Below are 21,590 nucleotides of genomic sequence, written 5' to 3' on the forward strand. Positions count from 1 at the left end.
ATCCCACTACTGGGCATATACCCTGAGAAAATCATAATTCAAAAAGATTCATGTACCACAGTGTTCATTGCAGCTCTATTTACAATAGCCAGGACATGGAAGCAACCTAAGTGTCCATTGACAGATGAATGGATATAGAAGATATGGCACATATATACAATGGAATATTACTCAGCCATTAAAAGAAACGAAACTGAGTTATTTGTAGTGAGGTGGATGGACCTAGTAGAGTCTGTCATACAGAGTGAAATAAGTCAGAAAGAAAAAAACAAATACCATATGCTAACACATATATATGGAATCTAACAAAAAAAAATGGTTCTGAAGAACCTAGAGGCAGGACAGGAATAAAGACACAGACGTAGAGAATGGACTTGAGGACACGGGGAGTGGGAAGTGTAAGCTGGGACGAAGTGAGAGAGTGCCATGGACATATATACACTACCAAATGTAAAATGGATTGCTAGTGGGAAGCAGCCGCATAGCACAGGAAGAACAGCTGGGTGCTTTGCAACCACCTAGAGAGGTAGGATAGGGAGGGTGGGAGGGAGATGCAAAGGGGAGTGGATATGGGGACATATGTATATGTATAGCTGATTCACTTTGTTATAAAACAGAAACTAACACACCATTGTAAAGCAATTATACTCCAAAAAAGATGCCAAATAAATAAATAAATAAATAAATAAATAAATAATTCATGTCTTCACTGAATTCTCCTTTAATATGGAGCAGTCATGAAGGTTTTCTTTTGATGTTTAATTTGTTCATCTATCTTTTGCTTAATATATTACCTATTTTTGCTGTAGAACGTTTTCCTGTTTTCAGTAACAATTTTTCACTCACCCAGACTTATTTACTTTTATTTAACTTTGATGATCTGTTCTTGACTCTTTGAAGCCCTTTTTAAGTTCTTGAACATGGAATCTGTGGAATAAATCGTTGCCTTCTAAACACACCCCACTCAAGTCTGAAGGCACAGGATTGGGAGTAGATTATCTAGAACTTTGTGCAGTTGGAGGATTGAGCTTTACTGGTTCTTTTCAGATTTTGTTGAAATCCTTCAGTTACATTCAGTCTATATAATGTTATGAGTTGAATTGTGTCTTCCAAAAGATGTTGAAATCCTAACCCCCAGTACCTGTGAATGTGACCTTATTTAGAAAAAGAATATGTCCACATGATCAAGTTAAGATAAGGTTATAAGGATGGACCCTAACCCAATGTGATTGTATCTTTACAAAAAGGGAAATTCGGACACAGTGGCAGACACATATAAAGGGAGAATGCCATGCAATGATGAAGGCCAAGATTGGGGTGATATATCTACAAGTACAGGAGTACCAAAGATTGCCACAAAACTACAGGAAACTATGGGAGAATCATGGAATGGAACAGATTCTCCCTCACAGCTCTCAGAAGGAACCAAGTCTGCTGACACTTTGATCTCAGACTTCTACTCTCCAGAACTGTAAGATAATACATTTTTGTTGTTTAAGCCATCCAGCTTGTGGTACTTTGTTATGGCAGCCCTAGGAAACTAATACATCTACTTAGGAGTGTTTCTTTTTCTCCTGGGAAAAAAGAAAATTCAGCTTTGGCTCAGTCTTCCAATTTAACCTAGAGTTCTGAAAGTTTAGGAAAAAGTTATTTTTAATTTATTCTCAAAAGCTCATTAGACTTAGAAATTTTTCTAAACGTAGATTTTTACCTAAATCCTTTATCTGAATTCATGGTTTGATTTAGAATGCTCTTGAAAGAAAAGTTGTCTATGTGGTGCTGAACGTATTGTAGTAAGTCTTATGCCAAGGATCCTCTGAGCCCTGGAGTGGATCCTTAGTATGGGCCCTATGCAGACGTACCTTCTTAATTTCTTTGGTCTCTAGGTTAGTATAATTAAAGGGCAGGGTGAGTAGACAAAACATCCAATAAATTGGAAAGGAGAGAAATTGGGAAGACATTGGAATACAATAAGAACTGGAGTCCCCAAGCTTCTCAATTAGTGTCCTGATTTAAATTTATAATGTAACATCTTTTATGCTAACTGCCGGTAAAATTAAGGATAATTATTTTTCTTAGCATTCCCCCAAAATCAAAGAAGAACTACACTCAAGCTTAGGAGAATTGCATTGTAACAAAAACAAACAAACAAACAGAAGGCTTAATCATTAATGAATAAAATCTCTGTGCTGCTTCATTGTAATTAATACACAACTAATTAATGCCATTCGAATAAAGTAACATTCATTTAGTACAGGACACTTTGTTAGAAGGGTATTTCTATTCCACTGTTAGGCAGAGCTGTAGTTGTCTATAGCTTCCTTTTGCACGTTGTTCTGTGGAGGACCTTGATCCTCAGTGGCTTACACTGGTCCTGGCAGCATGTATTTTGAATACGAAGGTGTAGCAGTTTGGATATGCTCACAGTAAATGAAACCCAATCGATAAGGGGTTAGACAAATAGAACTGAATTTTTTCCTTAATTACAGAATCTTTAATGAAGGAAGATTTCATTATATTGTTGATGGGCTGAAGGACAGAGCGGTGGTGCCAATCAGGATGGTCCCTTTTATTAAGAAAGCAAAGGAGATGGAGAAACAAGTATTTGGCTAATTCTATAAAGAAAAGCAGGAAGACAGGATTTGGGAATGCTTATTGAATCAACCATGCATCAGGAAACAATATGAAAATAACATGTTCTACATGCTCTTGGTTTTCCTTTTAGCATATTTCCCACATTTGTCAGCAAGCTTCAACTGAGTAATGAATATTCATTGGTTTGATTAAATTCTTCGGATTTAAGGTATTCAAAGATCTGAAATTTTCTAATTAGAAAATAATCAAATCTGACTTGCCGGTCAACTCATTTTAGATTCTTCTAACATTTCCATTTGGAAAGGACTTTTGTAAAATATTTGCTGACTGAAAGCTGGAGTTTTACTTGCTTTAGTTAAAATAGATTTAGCAATCAGATGAAAAATATGATGGTCATAAATACTCAAATTTCTATACTGATCCATTTCACATACATATTTGTGAGATCAAAACAAAACAAAACAACAACAGCAAAACCAGGATCAGTGAGCCAAACAAATGGAGAGTTGAAGAAATAATTCCAGAACTCTGAACTGATTTTAAAACTGAACAGTGCTCCTGAGGATTTGCCTCAGGGGAGACAAGTTATTGGACTCTGTGGGTTAAACTAACAATGGGAAGCCCTAGATGTAAGGGATTAAAGTTAATATTTATGTGAGCTTTGAACTGTTGGGGCCCCTTAGGTTAACTAGCTACGTAATATTAATGGGAAAATTTGGTTCTATCACTGTTTCCCATAGAATAGGAATATATTTAATTTGCTTATAAATATTTAACAAAAATGTTTTAAAATATCAGATTTACCTAGGAAAAAGTGCATTGTGGGAGGCACTCAAGGTGCTCAGAACATCAAGCTGTTTTCAAAAATAATAATAATAAAAAGAAAGAAAAAATGTTGGAACAATATTAAAAAAGCAATTAGATTGATTACCTTGAGTGGCAGGAATGAGCCTCTTAAAATCTCAAGACCTACTGAGCCCAGTAGAGGGTTCTCTTAACATTAAATCATAATGGAATCTATGGCTTGTGGGTGGTTGCGATAAGAAAATAAACTAAGCGTTGACTTTTTAAGATGTTTTTGGAAGCCTTAGAGCTTGGGAGTAAAGCGTTTGCTAAAGAGAACAGAGCACAAACACTTTGGGTGATTATGTACATATGTGTGTAAAAATATAAAAACCTTTCATTGTCAGTAAGCAGGAGCAGGAAGTAGAGGAAAGAACAGACGTGTGAAGGAAACAAAAAGCAAAGCCTTTTATAAAAGAAGGAAAACAACAAATTCTCCCAGATAGGATATATTATTGTGACCTAGATCTGCCCTTGCTACCCACCCCAAGCTTACTCATTTTTCCCTTTGAGAAGGTACACAAATCAGAGAAAACGTACAGTCTGATTTGTTAGTCAGAAGACCTTGCTTCCTGCCCTTAATGTGGTCACCATCCTACCAGAGCTCCGTTTCTTTACGTACGAAGTTCCTTGGTGCAATCTTGAGCTATGATTCTGTGCAGGCTGAGCAGGGCATGGCAGAGAGTTAAAGTACTCTGGTCAATCAGCCTAGGTTTACCCTTTTCTATAAGTAAAATGGGCAGCGTTTTACTAAAATGACCTCAATAATTCATGTCCTGTTGCCCTTAAGGAATGATTTTAACCATGTGTGAAATTATTGAAGTATGCTTAAATTGTAAAAAGGCCACATGCCTTTGACCAGTAGCAAGCTGGACAAAGCGAACGAGCAGCAGAGTACCAGCCCTCACAGCTCCACATCTCGTGCAATCTCCAGGCAGCACTGACTCACGTATAAAGATTGTGTTCAGCGTCAGATCATCTCTCTCCTCAGTGTTTCTCTTAGCACCCCACCCTGTAGGCCTCAGGACATCCCCTGATTAAAGAACTCCATCTTGCCTGTTCTTTCTTCGGGTTACTCAGCTCTTGTCTGACCAAGCTAGCCCCAGTTTCTCATCCCAATAACCACCACAAAAAGGTATTTATTTCTGTAACAAAGACTAGTATCTACAATGGTGATATGTTGAACTGTGAATTTCTTGCATCAGTGCTATTTTGGGTTACAGGCCTTTTTGAGCACTCTTGGCATTTCGCCATTTGAGTAATTCTTGCTTTGTTTTAATGGATGTTTTAGCTTTGGGTGTCCCCCCTCCGAAAGAGCCTGGGACAAAGGCTTGTTTGTGGGTAATTCATCAGGGAAGGAAAGAGATAAGACAGAAAGTAGAAGAAAGAAGGAAAAAAGCCAATAGAAGAACGTGTTACCTAATTACCCATGGTAGGTGGCTGGAGCTTGATCCAATGTGACTTTAAGAAGAGTCATACGAAATAGGCCTCAGAACTGTCCACCGTGGGACAAAGGAGAAAACATTCATCCATCGGCTCCCACCCCCATTGGCCAGGAGTGGGCTCCTGGGTGTTAACTCCCCAATCTCCCTGTGTGCCTGGGTGAGCGCCCAAAACACCCTGCAGTACAGGAGAAGCCCCGTGGCAGAAGCAGAGCTCTGAGATGAGTCTGAGCAAGTTGTTGTCAGGATGCACTTGAAGGATACTTAAGCAAAGGTTCGCTGAACTGGTTTTTGTAGCAGTGGCTAGAGGAAGAGGTGGGACAAACAGAATGCAAAGTAGTACATAAGAGGTGTCAGATCCACTGGAGGAGGCCAGTTCTGATAACCCTAGCTTCCAGGGTAGTCTCTTCTCAAGACGCACAGTGTGGGGCTGGATAAAATACTTTCCCTAAGGGCGCTAAACCAAATAACCAAGTCAGACATCTTTTTGCTCCCATTTGGCTTCATTAACAAGAGAGCCCTGGGTGACAAATGGGCCTCCCTGGCCATGAGTTATTCTCAGATGTAGGCAAGTTCTGAAATGTCCCCAACTGTTCAATGAAATGAATAAGGGTAAAAGCATTACATGGTCTATAATAAAATCTAAATCTCGAGAGGGATTACAGAGTAAAACATTCTGATTTCTTCATTTCTCATGTTTTCTTTTTCTTTTTTTTTCCAAAGGAAGGCAAGCTCTAAGAAACACTAAGAAAAGCAAAGAACTGCTTTGAAATAAACCAAGGTATTTAAGTGGGTGAACAGAGGATTCAGAAATCTAATTCCATGGAGGATTGTGTCTAAAAATCAGGAAATTAGGATTTCTTAGTGCCCCCATGAAGCTATATAATTCCAGGTTTCCTGCCTCTGTAGCTTTGCATGGTTTACTCATCATTTCTTCTTAACCCTTCCATGCTAACCCAGTTCCACATTTCTTTCAACTTACCTCAAGATCTTTCTTCTACATTAACCTGTCCCTGAATCTATCAGCCTGTGCAAGCCTCTACTTTTCTTCAACTTTGTTAATAGCCAGTGTTTCCAAACTGCTGCTTCACACACTGAGCAGATAGAATATTTAACAACATACCTCCATTTGCCTCATGTCTCCTTCACTGATGATAGAATTCACGGCCCAATTCTTCTCATCTCTACTTCATTACCTGATGTATATTTATATGAAGCATTATATAGTTTGGAAAACATGAGGTTACCTTTTAAAAAGTGGTCGTGCATCTATTCAGGTATTCATTCAACAAAAATATATTAAGCACTTACTCCAAAGCAGGTGCTTGGGCTGTGAGACATATGGAGAAGACAAACAGCATTCCTGCTTCAAAGAACTTAAGTGGGGCAAGGAATGGGGTACACAAAGCATGCAACCTGGTTTTAAAAATTCAAAACTTGAAAGCTGAATAATGTTCTAAGAATGAAACAGTGCTGAGGTGGAGAATGACAGAGTGGACTTTAAACCCAGTGTTCAAGGAAGTGCTCTCTGGGAAGGTGACACTTAAGCTGACCTAGCTCCAAGGAGGGCTTGGGAGGAGAGTATATTAGGAGAGGGTATAGCATGGGAAAATCCCCTGAGTTGAGTGGGCATATGAAGGAGGACAGTGCCCAAGAGAAGCCTGGAGGGATGGGCAGGGCTGTCTCATGCTGGGCCTTGTGGCATGGTAAGGATTGTGGCTTTTTTCATATGTGTAATGGCAATCCCTCGAAGGATTTTATGAAGAAGAATGGCATAATTGGATTTGCTTCAAAATGATTAGTTTACGGTGTGGAAATTTGTTTGGAGAGGGCAAAGACAGAAATGCAGGAATCGGTTGAAGAAGGTGGTTCAGGCAAAAGATGATTGGTGACCTTCACTAAGAAAGAAAATGAAAGAGTCAACATGTATTTTCGAAAATAAATTGTCAGGTATTGAAGAAGAGTAAGAAAAAATCCTTTCCTTATTGTGCACTGTCTTGGGTGTAATTAAATTTTTTGGTATGCTTATCTTCTCTCATCCACCAAATTAATGGCTCTTCAGAGTAGGGTCAATTTTTTATATGTATTGTATATTTTTCTTAAATTTCTGAGAACAAGACAGATGTTCAATAAATACTTTTTTCCTTGTCCATCTTATATTAACTAGGCTACAAGATACTTTGTTGAAATTATATTTGATGCCAGAATAAAGTATCTTGAGTGCTTTCAAGTCCTTCCAATGTTGTTATTACTCTGTTACTTGGTGAATGGATGCTAAAAACCAGAATGTTGACTTTTTTATGGGTGTTTCATAAAAATGGGAAATCTCTCTGTTGGTTTAGCATTGATACTGTCAAACTATTAAGTGTGGTTTCCAAAAGAACACTAACTTGGCACCTAAAATAGGGCACGGTGTGTCCTTGAAGTTGGAAAAGATCAAAGAATACTTAATCCGTGTAGACTCTGGAAAACTTTTATAAAACAAAGTCAAAAACTACTCAAGATAGTTGGAAGCAGAGCCTTCGTAGAGTAGGAACACTTTCTCCAGGCACGTTCGAAAGGGAAAACTCATCTACACACTTCCTTGTCGTAGACCTTCCCTCTTAGTGGCATCCGTTTTCTTCCCAGGTACCAACATTCACTCTCAAGTAAAAGCCCAATAAATTTATTCACAATTCTTGAAGGGTTATATTTCCCAGGAATATTTGGTGCCAAAAGTACTTCCATAGGTTAATTTTCAGATGTGGAAGAGCTAAAGGGATAGTGCTCTTCCTAAGGAAATCCTAAGGGCAAAGATGACTCTGTCTGCTGCTCTGACTTAAATGAAGTTTGGGAGTGTCTGAATCCAAAACTCCTAAGTGGACCTGGCTGAGGACAAGTTGGGAGGATCTTGGCAGCCCACATATCCAGGAACTTTCCTTCAAATTCAGAGGCCCCCTGTTTTCTCTACAGCATCCCTCCATCTATAGGTTTTAAAGAATTCCAGAAAAACTATACTGCCTTCAACCATAGAGGCTCTCAGCCTCTTCTGCTTAGAACTGGAAGATCTAGATGCAGAGGGAGGTTCTTCTCTCTTGTGTTGATAAGGTTTATCATTTATGCTGTCTAACATTTGAAGAGACTAGTCATCTATTTGGAAGTATCAGATAACAGCCAACATACTCAGACTTAAAAGCTCAGCTTGGGAATCAGAGTCGTCACATTTATTAATGGTCCCACAAGAGTAAGAGTGTCTACTGGACCCAAGTTGACCTGCATGATTCTCTCCTTACTGATTAGCATGTTGCTACTATGTCCAGTGGTTCCCTGATTCTGATACTAACACTGACTCTGACTTAGAAATTTTCATGTTATGCTGTTGACATCATCTCTATGGAACATTAGTACATGACTCTAGCTTCACACCTTTTGTCACCTCTTGCATACTGACAGGCCTTCATATGTGAACAGTGATCACCTATCATGAGCCTTTCTTATACCCTCTAATGTTTCAACCCTTAGGAGTCTTCTATGCTATGCTTGTGTAACTTTAATGACATGGTAATGACCTCTAAAAGCTCTTTGCAAAGCTCTAGGTCATATGAAATTTCTCTCTATGATGAGAAATGTTCCATCTCCATGCAGACCCATTCATACTAGTTTTAACCTCTGAGCCACATGAGGCAAATATCCCTTTCTTTTATGAGAGTCTTTCAAATATTTTGAGTCAGCCATATTTCAGCCAAATATTTTGGAGTCGGTCAGTGTTCAACTATTTGTCTTCTTTACCCTAACTGGCCCCAATTATTTCAACCATTCCTGTTAAGAAAGGTTTTAAGATGTTTTACTGTCCTGTGTGCTCCCCAATCACTATAGCTTTTCAAACATTTCTTTCACTGAGTGAAGCATAGCACAGAATACCATAACCCAAATAAGGAACAGGGAAATGACAAAACTTCCTCCTCCTTCATACTAGGTCCTATTCAGATCAAGGTGACACTTTCTTATCACCGGATCACTTCTCAGATGTTGATATTTATTTGCCATAACTCCAACTAAAAACTCTAAACAGTCTTCAAGGTATTCCTGCCATGTTCTTCTCGTGCTCTTAAACTATTATTATTTGTTTCATGAATGTATAACTTAATTTTATTTATCTTTGTTTGATAAATATTCCTTTTTTATATTGACTTGTTTCTTACAAAAATTTTTTTTGGAGTACCTGCTATATGATATTCACTATGCTACTCAGTGGGAAGATAACTTTGAACTAGATATCATAGTCCCTACTTTTCGGAGTTTATAATCTAAGGGAAACAAAAGAAGTAACTATTTTATTACAAATGACTATAATGAGCGCTTGAACTAAAGGAGTAACTAAGGGTGTTACTGGAGTATATAGGAGGCAGGCTTTTTATTTTTAATTTTTTTTTTTTTTTATAATTGACAATTTATTATCAAGAAACTTCAGCAGGTTTTTTAAAAGACTGTGTTGGTTTTACAAGACTGAAAGATGACAATCCATGACAGGACAAATATAAACAAGGATAATTAAAATATTAAATACCATCTAAATTAAAAGACCATAATTCAAATTGTTAATTATAATCTTTGTGTCTTGTTAGAATCAGCCTGACCTGATTCTTATTTCTGGAACAAGTGGCACCTGACTTAAGAAGTTAGCAATATGAAGCAGGAAAGGAGGAACAGTTCAAGCAAAGGAACTTCTTAGCAAATGTGCAGATATGGGACTGAGTGTGGTGTTTGTTGAGACATAGATCAGTAGGTAGAGCTTATACTGATATATAGGCTAAGCGGAGGATACTACTGGGAGATGACTCTAGGAATATAAGTAGGTTCCAAATTCTGAAGAACTTTGGAGTATAACCTGAAAGAAATTGGTAGCCATTAAAGGCTTTGATAGAAGGAAGTGATATGATCACTCTCATATTTCAGAAAAATTACTTTGGCTATTGTGTTAAAAATAAACTCAAGTCAGGGAAATAAGATAGGAAATTATGGCAGCTATCTAGGCAAAAGATTATGGGAACCTAAACTAGGGAGTTGGTAGAGGGTAGGCTTAAAGGACATGAGAGATATAAGGACATATGTTATCAGGGTGTATTTGCTATATTAGATGACATTTGGCTGATAGAATTCATAGGTTTAGGTGCTTGTGTATTGGTAGATTGCTGAGGATGAGCCAAGTAAGGACTAATAGCTAGCTCTCTGGCGTGGAGAAGTGTATTGGTTGTATTATCCATTGAAAAAAGAACCAGGTTTGGAAATCAATAAGAATAAGAGAAATTTGGATATACTGGGTTAAAATAAATGTATTGTTAAAATTAAAAAAAAAATAAGAGTAAGGGATTAGTTTTGGACATCTTGTATTTGGGTTCCTAGGGGTCATTCAAATGTAGATGTTCAAAAAGCACATATATATATGGGTTTGGAGCTTAGTTACCTAACCTGGGATATAAAAATAAATAATAAATCTGTGAGTCAGTATACATGCACTAATTGGAATAAGAGACTGGGTGAGTCAAGAGGGAGAATTGTAGAATGAGAAAAAAATAAGCTCTGGACAGAATGCAGATAAATTTCACCACTGTGAAAAGATGAGGGTAAGAATGGGAAATCCAAAAGGAGGATGCAAGGTATGGTCATAGAGATAATGTTAAAAAACAAACAAACAGCAGAATGTATTATCACGGAAGCTGAAGGAAGAGAGTGTTTCAGTGGAAGCAGTAAAGAGTGTCATATGGTGCAGAGACTCATGACCATTAGATTTAAAAACAGGAATTTATTAGAGACCATGATGAGAGCAGCTTCAGTGGAGTGGTGAGGAAAAAAGCATTGGGTTAAAGAGTAGAGGGGATGATGAAATAGAATAATAATATAATATAATAATATGATAGTGATATTACAGACAACAGGCTACAAAAGGAAGATGAGATACAGGATAGTAGCAAAAACAGGATTTTTTAAAGGTAGAAAAGATGACAGCAAATTTAAATGATAATGGGGAAAAGCCTCTAGTGGAGAAAGGAGAATGAGCGGATGCAAAATAAAACAAGGTGCCTGTGAAAGCGAGGATTTTCTTTTCTGATGCTTCTGAAAATAGCGATGTAGATTTTGCTTAAATCATTCCAGTGACTACATTGTCATCATTTCCATTTTTTTAGACAGGTTTTGTTTCTTTTGGGTTTTTTGTTTGTTTTTAACTTAAAATCATTTTATTCTGGTATAAAGTTGCACATATGTAGGACCAATAAGTCTAACGATCTAATGTACAGCATGATGACCACAGTCAAGACTGTACTGGAACCTGGAAATGTGCCAAAAGGGTAGGTCAGGTGCTCTCACCACACACACCCAAAGGTAACCATGTGAGAAGGTGAATATGTCAATCAGCTTGACTGTAGTAATCATTTCACTGAGTATATGTGCATCAAATCATCATGTTGCACACCTTAAATATATACAATTTTTAAAAATAAAAGATGAAAATGACAAAATACTCCTTATGGGATCAAAATATTCCTAGTGAACAGTTTTGTTAAAAATATTGTCTTATATTTAGGAAATTCTGTGTTTCTCTATTCATTTATTCATTACACCAACATTCACAAATGCTAACTAAATATTACAGACACTGGGCCAAGTGCTGGAAATTGAAGAATAAGGCATATCCAAGCCTTCAAAGAGACAAGAGCATATATAGAAAAGAGACATTAATAATCACTGTCTTTAGTGCTCATTTTGCCTTCTGATGCCTCATTGAATGAAGTTAATTCACTTTAAAAAGCTCTTCAACAGCAGCTCTTCAACATTTGAGGATATATATTATGCCTCCATTTGATTACTCTGGCAACCATGCAAAATTCTAAGATATTCAATGCGGAAAACAAATCTATCATTATCTAGATAGTCTTTGTGTAATGAGCTGTTAAAATATGACAAGGATGGAAAACAATACTAATCATAATTAAATATGAACAGATTGTTAATCTAGACACAATTGATCCTGAATCATATTAAAATGGCATTAGCTTAGGACTTCCCTGGTGGCGCAGTGGTTAAGAATCCGCCTGCCAATGCCGGGAACACATGTTCAAGCCCTGGTCTGGGAAGATCCCACATGACGCGGAGCAACTAAGCCTGTGCGCCACAACTACTAAGCCCGCGCTCTAGAGCCCACGAGCCACAACTACTGAAGCCCGCGTGCCTAGAGCCCGTGCTCCACAACAAAGGAAGCCACGGCAATGAGAAGCCTGCGCACCACAACGAAGAGGAGCCCCCTCTCACTGCAACTAGAGAAAGCCTGCGCCCAGCAACGCAGCCAAAAATAAAATAAATAAATTTATTTTTAAAAATGGCATTAGCTTATTTTGGCAACTGAGTCTTGATCTTGGCAAATAATGAGATTTTAGTCACGTATTCTTGAATTTTATGCACAACATTTAAGCCAATACTCTCCTATCTTGCTCATATTCAGTTGATATTGACTGAAAATATATGACTTCTCAACTATTTTTTAACACATTTCATTTCAGTTTATAACATTGTTACAAATTTTGTTAACCTTTAAAATTTTCATTCTATTATTAAATGTACTGCTTTCTTTAGAAAATTTAACTTATTTTGATATCAATTAAAATGATCTATTTAGACATCAAATAGCACAGGACTGAATATAAATTTGAGAACTATTTAGCCTGATGTCAATAGATAATATTCTTTAGGGATTTTGGTTTAATTATTCAGAAAGTGGTCCAACAGAGCTCATCTAAATTGCCTTTTTCACCACTTATACTAAAGACTACTTTGAGAGACTTTTAAAGTTTCTGATAGAAATTCCAGAAATCTGAGTCTTAGAGGAAATATGTTAACCACAGGGAAAAAAATCCACCATTTTTTAGTCAAAGGTTAATTTAATGGTAGAAGAAGGTCAGTGGGTCATAGAACTTCCATTACTTTAACCAAAGAAACCAATACCAAAACTAAAGCAAAAGAAACAAAAACACAAAAACCATCAACATAGCAAAACAAAATATAAACAATTTTCTCCAGGCATAACAAGGCTTGTCCTACTCAAACAGTGATTTTCCTGTCTTCACTTTGAGGTTTTAAATGTCAGCTAACAACCTTCTTGGCTTCTTTTTCTGGTACCAGCTATTTCTAAAACCTCATGGAGACTGCTTCCCCATATACATATAATCAGGAGTTTTATAGCTAAAAATATTGTTTCCGTTTAATATTCTGATTACATTTGTAAAGTTCTAAGCCATATCTGCCTCTACATTTTAGTCTTATTTTTGCTATAATAGAGAAATATTGCTCATCTTGATGTCTAATTTTAAATAACTATGGCAAAATTCTTTCAAAATCACAAGTTCGTTTTTATTAATATTATATATTAATGTTAATATATTAATATATTAATATTATATTAATATAGAAAATGTGAAAATAGAGAAAATATGAAGATGAAAATAATGTAATTGTTTTATTTAATAATGTAATTGTTAACTTTTTTTTGTTAATAATTGTTAACATTCTGGTAAAATATCTAGTGACATTTTAAATACTACTTAATATGTTTACAAAATATGGATCATATATTACAAATTTACTTTACTTAGAAATATATCTTGAATTTTCAGGGTTGCTTAAACTTTTTCCTACAGAATGATATGGAGGATAATAGAAGTTAATCACATGGATGTACTATAATATATTTAATCCATGTGCTTATTTATAGATTTTATGTTTATTTTTCACTATCTTTAAACATTACGTAATAAATTGCTGTTTGTATCTCTGATTATTTTACAAGACACATTTCTAGAAGTAGAACACTGTACCTAGGTCAAAAAATCTGCATTTTTTAATGCTTTTAATACATATTTCCAAACACCTCTACAAAGTTACCATTATCATAAACTGTATGGCTTTTAGCAATATTATTGATATTTACTTGGCTTATTTTATCATGTATCTGTTCATTCATTCATCCCTCTATCTTTCCATGAATCCATCTTATTTTTTGAAGTATTTCAAAGTAAACTGCAGATATCAGTACACTCTCCCCTAAATACTTCAGCATACAGAATTAGTGTTCAATGTCTGTTTACAGGTTTTTCTTTTAATATAAAAATGCTCAAATCATAGGCTATTTTTGGTGAGTTTTGCCTAATGCATATGCCTGTGTAGCCCAAACTACTATCAAGATGTACAACACTACAGTGTAAGTTCTGCCCTCCTGTGTTTTGACTGATCCTTTTTTTTTTTTTTTTTTTGGCTGCGTGGTATGTGGGATCTTAGTTCCCCGACCAGGGATCCAGCCCATGCCCCCTTCAGTGGGGGGTGTGGAGCCTTAACCACTGGACCGCCAGGGAAGTCCCCATGACTGATCCTTTTTAAAACTTCTCTTTTTCTCACCTCTCACATGTATTGATAACATGATAACAAGTCTGACCAAGTCTATCTCAAATTGGCTTTCATTTTCTTCTGCTGCTCCTCTCATTATCCCCTTTGCTTTGCCAGACTTCTACAAAAGTGCTCCAAACAATTCCTTTACTTTTGATCAGGTTCCCCTTCAGTCCATTTTTCATATGGCAGATTGAAAGATCTTTCACAAATATAAATTGAGTTTTGTCACTCTCCTGCTTTCAGTTCGTTCAGACTTCTTACTATGGTTTCCATCTCCTGCATGACCTATTCACAGCTTCCTTTCCACCTGCATTCCTCGTCCAGTTCCCACTTGGTCTTTACACTTTAGCCTTACTGGTCTGCTTCCAGTACTTTCTTTTCTCAGGACTTTTCACACCTGTTTATTCCCCCCCCTCGCCCCCCACCTGGAACGCTGTAGCTCCCTCTCATTAAACTGTTGTCTTTATCCATCTCTTTTCAATGGAGTCCTCCCTGACAACTTACTATATCCTCCCAACTCCTCCCCCTCCATTGCTGATCTCTCGGATCACCCCTTGTGTTCTGTTCTTCAAGCACTTATTGTTGTGTACAATTAGAGAATGCACTTTCTTATTTCCTGTGTTTCTCAGCCACTAGACTGTACACTCTACAAAGGTAATGCAGGTTCGTGTACCACTTTCTCACGCTTTTCTCCTCACACCACAGTGGGTGCTTAATATATTATCAGCAAATTGTGCAACAAATGAATGAACTGACAAATCCTTAAGTTTTGCCTTCTCAGCCACAAGCTGCTAAGGAAATCTCTAGTGAAATTTCTTTCACATGTTTATTATATATATATATATATATATATATATATGTGTGTGTATATATACATATTATTTATATATATATATGTAATCCATGTATTCTAAACATGACTGAAAATGTACAAATGCTTCATAAGATATATGATGAAGAAAAATAATAATCTAATTTGGGGCTGACAGACAGAAGGAAGGAGTGGTTAGTCCTGATCTACACTCAGTAACATGATTTCTTCCCATTACACTGTGAAGAATCTTTCTGTATCAGCCCGTTTTTTTTTCTTTCATCTGAAATCTATAGCTTTAACATACCCTAGCACCAATATTAACACACAATATTACTTAATTAACACTTTACAAGTGTACAAAGGCAACAGGATACACAATTATAAAGAATCTATCATGAAACAGAAACTGTTGATGGGGAAGGTGTTAATTTTTCTTCCTGCTTCATACCAATAGCTGAAAAATCATACCACGGCTTTAGCAACTTGTTAATTTTTTATGACATGTGGATAAAAATATGATATGTGGACAAAAATTACATATGAAGTAGCAACAGCATTTTTAAGTAGAGAAGTTCTTTCTGACAACTGTTCTTGTAAACTGTGACCATATAATTGTCAAAGTGAATGTGTTGCGATTTCAAGTACGTCATCGTGAATTACCTCCCCATGCCTAATATTCTGGCCACTGGAAAAGAAGGTGCAAGAAACGCTAAATTGCAACGTGGCAGAGGTGAGTAAAGAAATATCCATTTGCCTGCTCTATTCTGCTACAAAGAAAGGAGTAGAGAATTGAGTTCTGATTCACTTCCTTAATTTTTAGTCTCTAATGTGAGCTCCAAACTATTCTTATTTTCTAGCAACACAGCATGGTGGAAGGGAAATGGATGCAAAGCCAACATCTAACAGCTTTGTCATGTCTCTATTTCTTGAGTTTCATTCAATTTGTGAAGAAATCCCATTCATTCTTTGAAGGAACTAATAATCTGCTTTAATGTCCTCACAGGATGATATAATTAAGAAGATTTGGGGACTAGAAAGACTCAAAATACTGTTCCAACTCTACTTCTAAGAAGTTTATGACTAGGAAAATTATGACTTTGCTAAATCTCAACTTCATTAGCTTTAAAACAGGGTAAAATTAGTACTCAACTCTCAGAAGTAGGTTTTGAATATTAAAAGATATGATGTATGTACATTGCTTTCCAATTTACCCAAATGTTAATTACTATTGTTCTTGGTGATATTATTTTTACTCCCATTGCTTTGGACTCAATGAGTTATAGGAATGAACTTTACATTCTTGCCTAGGATCATACCAAAGTTATAAAATTCCTCTGAATCAAAGAAGAAAACAATCCAAAGAGAAGACAGTAGTTTGTATATTTAAATTCAAATTAATGTTGCTCCTTGGTTAGACAGAATATTAAACAGCCATATAATATAGTAAGTCATGTCATAAGCTGGTCTATGGTGAACAGCACAAGAGTAAAGAAAATAGAAGTATTGATAGGCTAAAGATATTGTGTTTTCTAAGCCTTGTTCAGCATTATGATGTTCAGTACTAATTTGACAGCCAAAGTGGAATTCATAAAAACAGAGTTCTCAAGGCTTCAGAAATCACCCAAGCCATTTGTCTTATTTTACAGATGAGAAAACTGGGGGATTAAGAGGTACAAACAACTATATATAAAATACATAAACTACAAGGATATATTGTACAGCACAGGGAATATAGTCAATATTTTATAATAATTGTAAATGGAGTATAACCTTTTAAAATTGTGAATCACTATGTTATACAACTGAAACTTATATAATACTGTAAATCAACTATACCTCAATAAAAAAAAAAAGAAAACTGATTGTTTATCTAACCAAATAAAGTTACTTGAGGAGGTCATACACTTGGTTAGTAAAAAAGACAGGACTTCAACTGGATAACCTTCTCTCACATTTAGGCACTGGTAACATTCACACCAACCACTGCTCTAGTCTCCCAGTTTGGAAGCCATCTTTAAACTTTCTTTTTATGCTATTTCTTATATATAACCTAGCACCAGCCCTGGTTGTTTATTTCTTTGAAATGTCTATCAGGTTGATCTTCTCCTCTCTGTTCATACCTGAATTGCAACAAAAGCTTCCTTGCTGGTTTCTTTTCCATTGTTTTTCTTCCTCCTCAAATTTATCCTAACTATAATTACCAGTCTCTCTATAATGTAACTTTCATCATGGCTCTCCAGTGTTCAAGAATTTCCAAAGGCTTTATACCAATCATTTTAACAAGTGTAAAGTTCTCGACCCTAATTTGCATGTCTTTAGAACATGGTACTTCCCAGCCAGTCTTATTTCTGACATTGCTCATGCAGGCACAAATCTTGCACTCAGTTGTGCTGGTTTCCTCACTATCCCCTAAATATGCCATTTTCATTTCCATTCCTGAGTCTTTATTTGCACTATTACCATAAACCATGCCTCTGCCCACATCCCATTCAATTTATCTAAATCTTTCTCATTCTTCGAGGCTCAGATACTTTTTTTCCTCCATGATATTTCTAACACACAGGTTTTGTAACTCTCTAAGCATTTATTGCCTGTGTATTGGCTGCATACCTCTAAGTTCTTTGTCTTTCTATTATTTTATTATTGGTAGTGTGCCCCTTAATAGTGACAGGGAGGGTTTCTACAGCCCGTTTTCAAACAGCTTTATGGTTAGATAGTAATATCTAATTCAGAAAAATGTTCAAGATCTTTGCCTCCTTCATATGTCCCAATCCACAGAGAGAAATGGAGGCCTCTTCTAGTCAATACAGCTCCAGGTGTGAATTCTTCAAACTGGGATTTGGTGTCATCTTCATGACAATTACTCTGTGGTCATTAACAACTGTCTGCCTTTGAGAGTCTCTCTCTTTTCTCTTTTCCCTCCATGGTTTTTGAGTAACTAGAATCTCTCTGTTTGACCCAGAAGGTGTCACTTCACCTCCTTCAGCTGTGAATTAGTTACCTCCATCTTGCTTCACCTGAGATTGGAGGTAGGAAAGCACCTGGATTTTGTATGTAGAGAGTATAAGAAAAACAAAACTTCATACTACTTCTCTTTATATGGCCCCTGGCTCTTATTCTAAGAGAGTATTTTTCCCTTCTTCTGTCATAAATATCATCATCATCTCATGTTTGTTCCCAAGTGTAACCTTGATTCAGAGAAAGGGGATGAGCATGTGCCAGACTGAAGGAAGGGGAGAGAGGAGAAAAATAATCTGACTCACCACATGCTGTAGTGTTTTCTCTTTTTAACTTGACTGTAAGCTACTTGAATGCAAAAACTTGCCTCTGAATTCTTCTGCCTAACACACTGCTCTACAAATTTCAATGAACACTTTCTTATCAAAAACTGATATTCGAGGATTGGTTCAAGATGGTGGAGTAGAAGGAAGTGCACTCATTCCCTCTTGTGAGAGCCCCGGAATCACAACTAACTGCTGAACAATCATCGACAGGAAGACACTGGAACTCACCAAAGAAGACACCCCACATCCAAAGACAAAGGAGAAGCCACAATGAGATGGTAGGAGGAGCGCAATCACAACGAAATCAAAATCCATAACCATTGGGTAGGTGACTCACAAACTGGAGAACAATTATACCACAAAAGTTCACCAACCGGAGTGAAGGTTCTAGGTCCCATGTAAAGGCTTCCAAACCTGGGGCTCTGGCAATGGGAGAAGGAATTTCCAAAGAATCAGACTTTGAAGGCCAGCGAGATTTGATTGCAGGACTTTGACAGGACTGGGGGAAACAGAGATTCCACTCTTGGAGGGCACACACAAAATAGTGTGTGCATCAGGACCCAGGGGGAAGGAGCAGTGACCCTGTAGGAGACTGTACCAGACCTACCTGCTAGTGTTGGAGGGTCTCCTGCAGAGGTGGGGGATGGCTGTGGCTTACTGTGGGGACAAGGACACTGGCAGCAGAAGTTCTGGGAAGTACTCCTCCCAGAGCCCTCCCAGCCCCACCAAAGAGCCTGTAGCCTCCGGTGCTGGCTCATCTCAGGGCACCGATCCCATCAGCAGACAAGCAGATTAAAGTTTTACTGAGCTCTGCCCACCAGAGCAACACCCAGCTCTACCCACCACCAGTCCCTCCCATCAGGAAACTTGCAAAAGCCTCTTAGATAGCCTCATCCACCAGAGGGCAGACAGCAGAAGCAAGAAGAACTACAATCTTGCAGCCCGTGGAAAGAAAACCACATTCACAGGAAAACAAAATGAAAAGCAGAGGACTATGTACCAGATGAAGGAACAAGATAAAACCCCAGAAAAACAATTAAATGAAGTGGAGATAGGCAAACTTCCAGAAAAAGAATTCAGAATAATGATAGTGAAGATGATCAAGGACTCAGAAAAAACTGGGGGCAAAGATCGAGAAGACACAAGAAATGTTTAACAAAGACCTAGAATTAAAGAATAAACACCTAGAAGAATTAAAGAACAAACAAACAGAGATGAGCAATACAATAACTGAAATGAAAAATACACTAGAAGGAATCAATAGCAGAATAACTGAGGCAGAAGAATGGATAAGTGACCTGGAAGACAGAATGGTGGAATTCACTGCCGCAGAACAGAAAAAAGAAAAGAAGAATGAAAAGAAATGAAGACAGCCTAAGGGACCTGTGGGACAACATTAAACACACCAACATTTGCATTATAGGGGTCCCAGGAGGAGAAGAGAGAGAGAAAGGACCCAAGAAAATATTTGAAGTGATTATAGTTGAATACTTCCCTAATATGGGAAAGGAAATAGTTAATAAAGTCCAGGAAGCACAGAGAGTCCCATACAGGATAAATCCAAGGAGAAACATGCCAAAACACATATTAATGAAACTATCAATAATTAAATACAAAGAAAAATTATTAAAAGCAACAAGGGAAAAATGACAAATAACATACAAGGGAACTCCCATAAGGTTAACAGCTGATTTCTCAGCAGAAATTCTACAAGCCAGAAGGGGGTGGCACAGTATATTTAAAGTGATGAAAGGGAAGAACCTACAACCAAGATTACTCTACCCAGCAATGATCTCATTCAGATTCGGTAGAGAAATCAATAGCTTTACAGAAAGCAGAGGCTGAGTGAATTCAGCACTATCAAACCAGCTCTACAACAAATGCTAAAGGAACTTCTCTAAGTGGGAAACACAAGAGAAGAAAAGGACCTACAAATAAAAACCCAAAACAATTAAGAAAATGGTATTAAGAACACACATATCGATAATTACCTTAATTGTGAATGGATTAAATGCTCCAACCAAAAGAAACAGGCTTGCTGAATGGATAAAAAAACAAGAACCATATATATGCTATCTACAAGAAGCAGACTTCAGACCTAGGAATACATACAGACTGAAAATGAGGGGATGGAAAAATATTCTCCATGGAAATGGAAATCAAAAGAAAGCTGGAATAGCAATACTCATAGCAGATAAAATAACTTTAAAATAAAGAATGTTACAAGAGACAAGGAAGGACACTACATAATGATCAAGGGGTCAATCCAAGAAGAAGATATAACAATTATAAATATATATGCATCCAACATAGGAGCGCCTCAATACATAAGGCAAATGCTAACAGCTATAAAAGAGGAAATCGATAGTAACACAATAATAGTGGGAGACTTTAACACCTCACTTACACCAAAGGACAGATCATCCAGACAGAATATTAATAAGGAAACACAAGCTTTAAATGACATGATAGACCAGATAGATTTAATTGATATTTATGCAGCATTCCATCTGAAAACAGCAAATTACACATTCTTCTCAAGTGCACATGGAACATTGTCCAGGACAGAGCACATCTTGAGTCACAAATCAAGCCTCAGTAAATGTAAGAAAACTGAAATCATATCAAGCATCTTTTCTGACCACAACGCTATGAGATTAGAAATCAATTACCGGGGAAAAAACGTAAAAAACACGAACACATGGAGGCTAAACAATACGTTACTAAATAACCAAGAGATCACTGAAGAAATCAAAGAGGAAAATACCTAGAGACAAATGACAATGAAAACACGATGATCCAAAACCTATGGGATGCAACAAAAGCAGTTCTAAGAGGGAAGTTTATAGCAATACAATCCTACCTCAAGAAACAAGAAAAATCTCAAATAAACAACCTAACCTTACACCTAAAGGAACTAGAGGAAGAAGAACAAACAAAACCCAAAGTTAGTAGAAGGAAAGAAATCATAAAGATCAGAGCATAAATAAATGAACTAGAAACAAAGAAAACAATAGCAAAGAACAATAAAACTAAAAGCTGATTCTTAGAAGATAAACAAAATTGATAAACCTTCAACCAGACTCATCAAGAAAAAGAGGGAGAGGACTGAAATCAATAAAATTAGAAATGAAAGAGGAGAAGTTACAATGGACACCACAGAAACACAAAGCATCCTAAGAGACTACTACAAGCAAC

Source organism: Balaenoptera ricei, chromosome 3 (assembly GCF_028023285.1).
Source record: "Balaenoptera ricei isolate mBalRic1 chromosome 3, mBalRic1.hap2, whole genome shotgun sequence".
Classification (NCBI taxonomy): Eukaryota; Metazoa; Chordata; class Mammalia; order Artiodactyla; family Balaenopteridae; genus Balaenoptera; species Balaenoptera ricei.